Here is a 10,808-nt window from a genome sequence, read left to right as displayed (position 1 = left end):
GTTTGATTATTTTCATGTTTATAATAATTAAATGGGATTCTAATCTATGTTTTATGATACGTTTCATGTGAGGTTAATTGATATGTATGTAATATCATGAGGATCCATGTAAAACCCTTAAAATTGTCAATGGGGATTTGAATTATGATGTCTACTTGTTGTTTAGTGTTATGTGCATATGTCTGCTCACCAAGTGCTTATTGAATTGTTCATGTGAACTAATAAGGGAAAGAAATCATGACATGCTAGCTTATTTGCAAGTTATACTATTCAAGAGTTTAATAAGATATCTCTATAGATGTATTATGAATTCAATGTGCATGCTTATACTAGGCAAAACCATGTGATGCTTTATGTTCATGCTATCGAGTCCTGGGGGTATTTAATACCCAATAATTTAGTTGTTTACTTAGAGCCAGTGTCAGTTACGTCGTAATCTCAGTAGTGACTCGATCAGTAGAACTCAGCCAATTACAGAAACCTAGGAACTCTTAGAACTGTTCGTAATTTTGTCACAGTACTCAGTGTAGACCTTAGTAGCACTCTATGCTCAGTCAGATTAACAAAATTCATTAGTATTCCATTAGTCCATGGAACTTAGTGAATTCAGTTCAGTTTAGTCAAATAGTAATATCAGTAACAATTCAGCCTAGTACAAACTAAAAATTAGTTCAGTGTCTATTCAGTTGGGAGTAGGATTCAGCACCGAGTAAACCCAGGGATGGGGGCATTCCTGTCAACAGAGGGTTAGACCCTTAGTAGCAATCCTTGTATTACAGAACTACGTATCCAGCGTAGGTTGACATATTTTCCTGCCAGATACTATGAGGGTTGATACATCTTATTTGAGTTTTCCTACTAGCGAGGGATTGGTGGAAGAGCTTTCTGTTAGAGAGGGTTAACTTACAGCTTGTCCTTACCTGTGGCACGGTATTGATACCCTTCCAACTGTGGTTATAGGTTGGACCCTAATCAGTTAAGAGAGGGGCATGTCGATTAGATGATTATCTCCCACAGTCTCAGTTTCAGTCTCAGACTTAGAATAGAACTCAGTTCAGTTCTACAGATTCAGGACTATCAGATATAGTCACTCAGTTCAGTACGAAACTCAGTATAGTTTCACAGAATCAGGACTGTCAGATACAGTCATTCAGTTATCAGAAATACAGTATCAGTAAACTCAGACATTAGTAGATTAGTATTCAGATTCATTATTTAGTATTATCACTATCTCAGTTACAGTATACGTATTCATGCATGTACTCTTATTAAGTCATACTCATGTTATTCAGTTAGTATTGTTCATGCATATAAACCCATGCATTTTAGCCTACCTCACTAAGCATACTAGTACATTTAAAGTACTGACGCATGCTTTTTGTGCTATGATGTCTTATATCATAGGTTCGGACTCACGGGCTCCAGAGCACCCTTAGCAGTTCAAATCTTCAGCTTTCAGAGTAGTGGTGACTGGTGAGTCCTTATAGTTCGAGGACATGCTTGTTACTTTCAGTATTTTAGTATTATTTTCAGTAGTCAGAGTTAGTTGGGGACTTGTCCCATCAACTCCACAATTTCAGAAAGTTTAGAGGCTTTCCAGACTAGAGTAGTTTCAGACAGTTGTTCAGTTTTCAGTATTGATGTTCAGTTTTGGTATTGTGATACCATATCCAGTATTATTTACAGTATTGAACCTTATGGTCAGTTTTCCGCCTATTTCTGCATATTTACAGTATTATTATCCAGTTGTTACAGCAGGTACCAGTCATGGGTTAACTTGTGGTCCTTCGAGATTATGAGCACCATGTAGCATCCGGGGTACATACTCGGGGTGTTACAATATTACCCCTAATTAATTATTATAAGTTATTTATGTATTAGAAAATTAATAATATTTAATAAAATAAAAGTAAAATAGACATTTACGACATGTTTGCTTCGACTTCTTCAACTGTGATTTTACTATATAACCCATAATTAATTATTATAAATCATCATATTAAAAAGTTAATAATATTTTTTAAAAAAAGTAAAACAGATATAAAATGATATATTAACTCCTGATGTTTTAAATTAACTTGACGTCTTATATGAGGTCCACTTAAATTTTTTTCACAAGTATTTTTATAGTAATTTTGCTATATCACTTCTAATTAGTTATTATAAGTCATATAAGACATGTTTATTCGCTGCTTCAATCGTGATTTTACTAAATTACTCCTAATTAATTGTTATGATCATTTAAGTATTGTGTCACATAAATTAGAATAGAAGAAAAAGTATCATATTACTACTATTAATAAATGTGAAGAAGCAGACACCTCTTCGTCGACGTCCCTGCTTCCAACCGAACTACTATGTTATTCCTAATTAATTATTATAAGTCATTTACGTATTAAAAATTAATAATATTTAATAAAATAAAAGTAAAATAGACTTTTATAACATGTCTGCTTCAACTTCTTCAACAATGATTTTCCTATATCACTCCTAATTAATTATTATAAGTCATCTTATTAAAAAATTAATGATATTTAATAAAAAAAATAAAATAGACATAAAATGATATATTAACTCTTTATGTTTTAAATTAACTTGATGTCTTATATGAGGCTCACTTAAAAAAAAATTCACAAGTATTTTTATAGTAATTTTGCTACATCACTTCTAGTTAGTTATTATAAGTCATTTAAGACATATTTGTTCGTTGCTTCAATCGTGATTGTACTAAATTACCCCTAATTAATTATTATGGTCATCTAAGCATTGTGCCACAAAAATTAGAATACAATAAAAAGTATTATAAATCAAAATAAAAAAAAAACTTAAAGTATTTTTAAACTATAATTGATTATCAATGTCACAAAAGTTTGGAAAAGGAAAGTAATATATATTATTTGAAAGTTACGTAAAAGGTATTATAAATTACAATAGATAACAATTTAAAATATCTACAAAAATTAATTTGTTATATATTTCAAAAAATACTCCCTCCGTTCCAAATTGAGATGGCAGATTGATTAAGAAAAATAATTAATAACATGGCTAGTTTACCATAATACCCCTATTAAATGATGTTTACATTTTAATTTGAAGAAAAAGTAATTAATGCAAAGGGTAAAACATGGAAAAAAAATTGTCTCTTCTTGATTAATGAAAAAAGACAAGTAAAATGAGAAATTAAATTAAAAAATTTGAGACGGATAATTTGAGACGGAGGGAGTACGTAAAAAATACTATAAATCACAATAATTAATAAATTTACAAATTTAAAAGATAGGGTGAGGAATGAGATTATTCAGGAGAAGGTGGGAGTTGCCTCGGTAGAGGATAAGTTGCGAGAAGTGAAGCTACGTTGGTTCGAGCATGTGATAAGGAGGGGCCCTGATGCTCCAGTGCAGAGGTGTGAGACTCTGGCTATGGATGATTTTAGGCGGGTTAGAGGTAGACTGAAGAAATATTGGAGGGAGGTGATTAGGCATGATATGGAGCAATTACAGCTTACAGAGGACATGACCCTTGATAGGAAGGTGTGGAGGACGCGGATTAAGGTAGAGGGTTAGGGGGTGGGAGCGCGGAGGTAGTAATAGGGGAGTGCTCCTTTGGGTCTGGAGTTTCTGGTTCGTAATGTTGGGGCTGTAGTTTTTGGGGTTAGTGGTGTTGGCTTTTTTGCATTCCGTACTAGTTTATTACGCACTTATCTTTTGTGTTTGTTATACTGTTAGTTTGTTTTGTGTACCATACTAGTTTGTATCCACTTACTTTTTGTATTTGTTATACTGTTATTGGTCCTAAGTTGGGGGTCTATCGGAAACAGCCTCTCTACTTCTCTTGAGGTAGTGGTATGGTCTGCGTACACTCTACCCTCCTCAGACCCCACTAGGTGGGAATACACTGGGTATGTTGTTGTTGTTGTAAAAATTTAAAAGATATAATATAGTTGGCTAACTCTCAAAATTATTCGGTGTCACTTAAATTAAAATAGACGAAATAGTATTATAAATAAGAACAAATAAAAACTTAAATTATTTTTAAAATATAATTGACTATTCAATGTAGCAAAAATTTTGACAAGAAAAATAATATATATTATTTAAAAATTATTATTATAAATTATAATAGTTAATAAATTAAAATATTTAAAAATATATTATAAATATAATTAATTAACTAAATTATATTTATATTATATAAATTAAAATAAAAAAATAATATATATTAAACTCATGCTAGCATCGGCTCCTCAATATCCCTCAATATCCAGTGTTATCACTAATTGTCAAAAGGTGACCAAATGAATATCATCAGTCGACGTAGTTGTGAGAGGTGTCTGGTGTATAAAATTCCTAATGTTAGCAGCTTCATTGGTACTAATTGATAAGTAATTGTCTTTTTGTTGTTTCTTTTATTACGGGCCAATGGACAACAGTGCACAACCAACACTTGTTTCTTTCTAATGTCTCGTTTGACCGTAAAATATCGTTTGAGATGAAGTAAAAATTTTATTTAAATATGTAATTAAAAAAATTTAATTTATATATTTTCTCATAAATATTAAAATCTCACAATGTACAAAAATTATCGAATATTTTTCAATTCATATATAATGTTATCAAGTGAATAAACTATAATTCATAAATAATGCATTGATAAATTGTATATTTTTATATTATTTTGATAAATAAATGTTTGTGATTACAAACTTTAAATTAAAATGATTTTATAAAGATTCATCATTCAATAATAACAATAAATAATTATTCTTTAATATAATTTTTTCACGTGATAACTTATGTCGAGCATGAGGTTTTTTTTTTTTTACAAATCGGGGTAGGGTGGATGAAATGAAGGCTCGCCTCCAATATCTTGTGTGACCAAAAGGTACCTTCCAAATTTAAACGCAAGTTCTACAGAGTAGTGGTTAGACCGACTTTGTTGTATAGGGCGGAGTGTTGGACTGTTAAGAAACCTCACGTCCAGAATATGAAGGTAGCGGAGATGAGAATGCTTCGGTGGATGTGTGGGTGTACTAAAAAAGATAGGATTAGAAATGAGGTTATTCGAGATAAGGTGGGAGTGGCTTCGGTGGAAGCCAAGATGAAGAAAGCGAGGTTGAGATGGTTCTGTAATGTAATCCGGAGGAGTACGGATGCCTCAGTGCGGAGGTGTGAGAAGTTGGCTAGGGATGGTTCCAAGCGAGGTAAAGGTAGACCGAAGAAATATTAGAGGGGGTGATTAGACATGACATGGAGCAGTTTCAGCTTACCGAGGACATGACCCTGGATAGGAAGTTGTAGAGGAGGCGAATTAGAGTAGAAGATTAGTCTGAGTTAGGATGTTGTATGTTTTGGTGTATACTTGAAGTATCTTACTTTGGGTATTATTGAATATTAATTTCTATCGCATCATGTTTTATTACTATTCCCTATCTTATCTTATATTGCTTTATTTTGAGTCAGGAGTCTATCGGAAACAACCTCTCTATCTCACATTTGAGGTAATGGTATGGACTGCGTACAGTTACCCTCCCCAGACCCCACTTGATAGAAATATATTGAATATGTTGTTGTTGTTGTGATAAATTTGTGGTCAATTTTTATAATTGAAAAAGGTGAAATTAAGATATAAAATTTTTAAATTAAAGTTTTGGAGAATTTAAAATTTCATCACATGATTTGAAATTATGAAATGAAATCGCATATCGTTAATTTCATCGTCTTAAATTACTAGATGAAATCATATACTGAAACGCGTACTAATTAAGCAATCTACTTCTCTCATGTGCACTTGGGATGTGTCCCATATTGCCATTCACAGATTATTTTTATTTTTAGTAATATTTTAAATTATATTTTTATTCGAAAAATATCAATAAGGTAATGGACTAATTTCACTTAAATATCGATATATTTGATAAAACTATCCGTATGAAGTGTTACATCTACTACCAGAAAACATAAAGTTAGTTACGGAATTTATCAGTCATTTTCAGTTGGATCTGTCGCTAAATAGCACCAAGCTAATTAAATTTTATTATAAATTAGTCCATAGCTAAATGAAATTAACACATGGTTTTACCATTCAGGTACAAAATTTTATCCGTTAGCTATTTTTTTGTGATAATGATCCGTCAATAAATGATTGACATGTGTTAGAACTAAAACATACATAATTATATTTAATTTTAAGAAAATACATCAAATCACCCCTCAATTTGTCGCCAAAACTTACTTTAAACCCTAAATTAATCGGGCAATTATTTACCCCCTTAACAACTTTCAAGTGAATTAATTTCAACCCTTACCGCTGACGTGGTAAAAAAAATGCGTGAATTTTATTTTTTTTTAAAAGGGCTCACTTTATTTTATATATATATATATATATATATATATAATTTAAAAAGAAATCCTTCTTCATCTTCTTTCTAACACCCCGTTCCCCCCCCCCCCCCCCCCTTTCTTCATTTACTTTGAACCCCCACCCCGTTTCTTCAACTACTTCGAACCCCCACCCATTTCATTGTGTATTGGTGTATTTTTTTTCTTAGCATTTTTACTTGTGGAAGATTGGTTTTTAAATTTGAATTCATTGAGGTCTTTAGTGGTGGTGTTTCTTTGATTGTTTTATTCTTTGGCAAAGAAGAGATGGTTTTGGATAGATTTGGGAAGGATTTTTTAATTGTAGGGGAAGTGATTTTGATTGAATTTGAGTATTTGGTGGAAGTGGAATTGAGCTTTTTCAATTGGAATTTTAGTGCAAGTTTCTGATGAGCTTGATTTTGATTTTGGTTGAACTAAAAACTGAATCAGACAAAGAAAGTTTCATTTTTGTAAGCTTGATTTGATTCTGAATTGTACCAAAATCAAAAGAAGAAAAAGAAATCTTGATTAATTTGGTTTGATTCTTGGAAGAGCTAATGGATTTGATGAGCATCTATTCCAGGCACAAACAATATATAGTTTTAACCTGTGAATCATTGCTTTTATGCTGACTTATGAATTTTCAAATGTTTAAGATTCACTTGCTGAAATCTAGTTCAGAAGGCTAATTTGGAAATTGCCTTGATAATTTATGAATTTTACTATTAGGTTCTATAGAAGTATATGTACCAAGATTTGATGTATTTTCTTGACAAGTTCATCTCAAAGCAAATTTGTGCAAATTCTTGGTGTTAGTGGTGTTAATAGTGAAATAATAATGTTAATGATAAAATAATGGTGTTAATGGGGAAACAATGGTGTTAATGGTGAAAAAGAAATTAAAGGAGAAAGAGGAACGGGGAGTGGGGGTGGGAAGCTGTTAAAGAAGAAGGAGAGGGAGGAACGACGGGGTGGGGTGGGCTGTTGAAGAAGAAGGAGGAGGAGGAGGAAGGGGGGTGGGGTGGGGGTATATATATATATATATTAAAATATATATATATTTTATATATATAAAAAAAATAGTACATATATATTTTTTGCTTGTTTTAAAAAATATATAAAAATAATATGTGTGTTGGATTGTTTTTTTAAAAAAAATTATAATTTCTTATGTGGCAATGACATGGCACTGATGTGGCATTGATCTGGCAATGATGTGGGGCGTGTGTACTTCACTCTCCGTAGTGAGAGTAGTATAATTTTTTCAGGGTGGTAAAAAATTCACTTTAAAGTTATTAAAGGAGGTATATAATTGTCCGATTAATCTCGAGTTTAAAGTAAATTTTGGCGACAAATTCAGACGTGATTTGATGTATTTTCTCTTTTAATTTTACACGTTATGCCAATTTGTATGCATTGCTCACTCCTCCTAAAACACTACAAAGCAAGATTATGATAAAAGAACAAATTTCCTCAAGAATGAACGGTAAGTCATAATATAAATTTTAAAGTAGGCATGCAATATAATCTTGTTTTTCTTAATTTTAATTTAGTCTTAGCTGTATTAATATCATTTAATTTTTAGGGTATAAATAGACATTTAAATTTGTATAAAGTTGGAAGACTTTAAGGCTATCAATGTGCTCAATTAAATATTTTAATAATTTGATCATTTTTATAATTTAATTATTTTTATAAGTTTAATATAAATAGTCTTTATGTCTTTTACTGTAAGATATTTTTTGAATATTGAATTGCTCCTTCGTGAGTTTAGAATTATTTCCTTTTATAACTTAAATTAAGCCCTCTTTGGATAAACAATTCTTACATGAGTTTAATTTCCTCTCTCTCTCTTTGATTTAGTAATTAAATACATTTTAATTGTTGCTGGATTATCATTTCCTTCTTCTAACTCTCCTTCCCCCTTTTTTTCCATTTCTTAATCATATTCTTGTTATCTTAAATTGCTTGTTTGATTTTGATTCATTTTATTATTTTTGCAATCTAAATTATATCATAAAAGATTACTACTTTTTTTTAATTATTAATGAAATAATTTTGGTAATAATACATATGTCTAACATGTTAGGTTTTTTGCCCTGATTTTCTTACCAAATTTAAGTTTTATTTTTCTTGAAAGGAAAATAAAAGTAACCATATTTACTTTTACTTTTACTTTTCCTGAAAAGAAAATATACAACTTTTTCATATTTGTCCAACCTCTTTCTTGGAAGAAAGGTTTTGGAAACCTATAAATAGAAGACTTCTTTCTCATATCATTACACAATAGCATCCACAATATAGTTTTTTAAGAGTCAAGTTGAGGGGGGAGATTTTCACTCTCATTAGTTTCTATGTGTTAAAATTTAGGTTTTATATGTAGGCTAATTGGCCGAATCATATAATAATATTATATTTTTAGTATTGTTTTATGTGTCTTCTGAATTGTCACCACAATGGTTTGCAACTAATGACTTTCGCATAACGCCCTCTTGATTTCGAACCCAACAAGTGGTGTCAGAGCCTGCGGTTCAAAGATCCAGTGGTTTGGTAAAATGAGGTTGAAGACAAGTCCAAGGAGGTTTAAATCAATTTGCAATCAATTTGATGATAATGAGGATTTTTGTCAAACTACATGTGGAGAACAAGTTTCAATCATATTTTCAACATTCCTATTGCTGCATTTTTAAAAATAAAAATAAAATATTAATTTTTAACCCATTTTTAACCATAATATTTTAAATCTTATTTTTAACCATGGCAAGCAGCAGTTATGAATATTATATCAAGAATAAATTCATGCATGTGATCTGAAGAAGGTGGATAATGTGAAGAAAATCAAGCAAAAAGGGAGAGATTTGTTAGGGTTTTTACCCTGATTTTCTTACCAAATTTAAGTTTTATTTTTCTTGGAAGGAAAATAAAAGTAATCATATTTACTTTTACTTTTACTTTTCCTGAAAAGAAAATATAAAACTTTTTTATATTTGGCTAACCTCTTTCTTGGAGGAAAGGTTTTGGAATCCTATAAATAGAAGACTCTACTACTCATATCATAAGACAATAGCATCCACAATATAATCTTTTAAGAGTCAAGTTTATGGGGGATTTTCTCTCTCATTAGTTTCTATATTTTAAATTTTAGGTTTTATATGTAGGTTAATTGGCCGAATCATATAATAATATTATGCTTTTAGTATTGTTTTATATGTCTTCTGAATTGTCACCGCAATAATTTGCAACTAATGCGGTATCCGGTGTCCGCATTGGAGCCCCAACTAATCCGAATCGCGCATTGCAGGGCCCATTAAGGTGGCAGCACTCCCAACAGAGTTTTCTCCATACCCAGGGTCGAAACCTCGACCTCTGATTAAGAATGGAGCAGCTCCATCCACTGCACTACAACCCATGTTGGTCACACACATGGTTCTTTACAATTAAGCTTTCCCTCCTTATCTCCAAACTAGACAATGACGGGCCCGTGCTAGATGTTATTTTTTTAATCTCAATTTATGTGATACAAATATAATTTGGATAATTAATTATTAAAATAATTTTAATTTTTAATTATTATGATTTATAATATTATTTCTTTTATTTCAATTTAAGCGACACAAATATAATTTCAAAAGTTAACTTATGTGGTAGTAATATAATTTCGATAGTCAATCAGATATTTTATGTTGACATATTATTTTGTGTCTATTTTATAAAATATTATTAATTTTTTAATGCGGTCGTAATAATTAATTAGGGGTGATATAATAAAACCACGATTGAAGCAGTGAAGAACTCATGTCTTAAATGACTTATAATAACTAATGACAAGTGATATAATAAAATTACTTTAAAAAATACTTATGAAAAAAGCATAAGTAGACATCATATAAGACATCAAGTTAATTTAAAAAATCAAAAATTATTTATTATTTTTTGTCAATTTTACATTTTTTATTAAATATTATAATTTTTTAATACTTAAATAACCAATAATAATTAATTTGTGGTAATATAATCAAATTATGATTGAAGCAGCTAAAACAGACAATACAAGTATGCATGTCGATTATTTTATATTTTTGTTTAATATTACAAATTTTTAGATACTTAAATAACTTATAGTAATTAATTAGGGATAATATAGTAAAATTACGATTAAAGCACCTGAAGCAAGCAACACAAGTAGGCATGTCAAAGACGTGCCTGGTTATTGACACTTATTATATGTATATATTTTTATTTAATATTATAAATTTTAAATACTTAAATAACTTATAGTAATTAATTAGGGATAATATAGTAAAATTACTATTGAAGCAGCTAAAACAAACAGAACAAGCAGGCAAGTCGAAGACGTGCCGGCTTATTGACACTTATTATATATAGTAATATAGTAATTTTTAAATACTTAAATAACTTATAGTAATTAATTAGAGATAATATAGTAAA

This window comes from Capsicum annuum, chromosome 12 (assembly GCF_002878395.1).
Source record: "Capsicum annuum cultivar UCD-10X-F1 chromosome 12, UCD10Xv1.1, whole genome shotgun sequence".
NCBI lineage: Eukaryota > Viridiplantae > Streptophyta > Magnoliopsida > Solanales > Solanaceae > Capsicum > Capsicum annuum.
The sequence above is the reverse complement of the archived record's forward strand: the minus strand, read 5'-3'. Positions refer to the sequence as shown.